The following is a 2,132-nucleotide window of genomic DNA, read 5'->3' as shown; positions in this document are numbered from 1 at the left end:
TATGCTCTTCATGCCTCATCTTTATCATCATCATTATCATTATCATCATCATTATCGTCATCATCATCATCATCGTCATCTTTATTATCACGTTTTCCGACCTCCTTTTGTTGGTTAACTTTTTAACTTTTTAATTATTTTTTTTTTTTTTTTTAATTATATAATTGTGTGTCTATGCGTCCCAAGGACAGATTGTAAGAAAAGGCGCAGCCTTAAATCTAAATCCTTGTAAAATAAAGTTCAATTCAATTCAATTCAATTCTCTCTCTCTCTCTCTCTCTCTCTCTCTCTCTCTCTCTCTCTCTCTCTCTCTTCTCTCTCTCTCTCTCTCTCTCTCTCTCTCTCTCTCTCTCTCTCTCTCTCTCTCTCTCTCTCTCTCTCTCTCTCTCTCTCTCTAGCATAACTCACCGTGGCTTTCAACACACTCTCCGTTAAAAATATTGTACAAGTAGCCTTGTGTACACTCGCACATGCCGTTGGCACATTGGCTGTTGCTCCACATGCACTGCTGATCGTTGTCACACGTACTGTACAGCCATGTGCTTCCTGTGTAACAAACACGCAACTGTTAATCACTTTGTGTGAGTACAGGGCAGGGCCGGACTACCGGGGGGGGGGGGGGGGGGGGGGTTATGGGGTTGCGCAACCCCCCCCCCCCAGCCTAAACATGTACCTCACTTATTTAAAACATTTTTTATTATTGTTTATTTTATGCCGTTTCATGCAAGGAGCGACCATTTTGCTATCTCAGAATATGACTCCTACCCATCAGCTTCAGGGGGCGAAGCCCCCTGACCCCCACTGGCAACCCCCCTCCTCTTAGCCTAGTCCGGCCCTGCAGGGGGATGTTTCTCGATTCGTGTAACATGTTTCTAATGGTTACACACACACACACACACACACACACACACCGCAACACACCCACACCGGCACCCACACACACACACACACACACAAACACACACACACACACTGACACACATACATCACCCACACATACACACATACATCACATACATCACACACACACACACACACACACTGACACACTAACACATACACACCACACCACACCACACATACACACATACATCCCATAACGCCATAACTCCATAACCCACACCAAATTGATAAACATTTCATCTTCTTTGACGCTGAAATAAAAGATATATTCTTTCTGGTTTGTCAATTTATTTTACTTTATCTTTTTCTCTATCTCAAATTACGCATTTTCTCTAGCCCATTCTGTCTGTCTGTCTGTCTGTCTGTCTGTCTTTCGTCTGTCTGTCTTTCTGTCTGTCTGTCTGTCTGTCTGTCTGTCTGTCTGTCTCTCTGGCTGCCTGTCTGTCTGTCTGTCTTGCTGTCTGGCTGGCTGCCGGTTTGTCTGTCTGTCTGTCTGTCTGTCTGTCTGTATGTATATCTGTCAGTCTCTCTCACTCTCTCGCTCTCTCACTCTCTCTCTCTCTCTCTCTCTCTCTCTCTCTCTCTCTTCCATACCTTGTATGTTGTCTAGGCCGCCACCGGCACTCGTGACATCATCTTGGTTACCGTTGTCTTGGCCGACTCCGTTACCACTTTGGTCAGCAGTCCAGGAAGCGGACACATCACTAGCAGGAGTAGCAACGAAACCTCCACCTTTTCCAGGATCGGGGGTGGAAGAGATAGTTACATCTTGGTCATTCTCAGTGATGGCGGTGGTGTCAGGTTCAGAAGTTGTGGTCAAGGATTTTTGCTGAGTGGTTAAACTGGACACAGAAGTTCTGGTCTGTAGCACATAGAGCACTGTGCCTGGCGACCATTGTCTGGCTCCTGTACCTTGACCGCTGTGACCACGACATTCCAGTTTTCCTGCAGAAATGGATGAGTAAACAATGTTAAATGTTTTTTTGTGTGTGTATTCAGTTGACATTTTTTTCTAAACAACTCTGACCCGGTTCGTACCATGAGATCGCGTTTCAACTTGGAAGATTAAACAAATGAGTTAATCAAATGTCTGTCGGAAATTGAAATGACAAAAATACACTCAAAAGGGATAATTATACCATTGTACTTTGAAAAAAAGTTATTTGGGGGACATAATTTGTTGGGGTACGTGTGTGTTGTGCTTTAAACGTGGCCCAAAATAAAGCAAA

This window comes from Littorina saxatilis, linkage group LG17 (genome assembly GCF_037325665.1).
Source record: "Littorina saxatilis isolate snail1 linkage group LG17, US_GU_Lsax_2.0, whole genome shotgun sequence".
NCBI classification, from domain to species: domain Eukaryota; kingdom Metazoa; phylum Mollusca; class Gastropoda; order Littorinimorpha; family Littorinidae; genus Littorina; species Littorina saxatilis.
The sequence above is the reverse complement of the archived record's forward strand: the minus strand, read 5'-3'. Positions refer to the sequence as shown.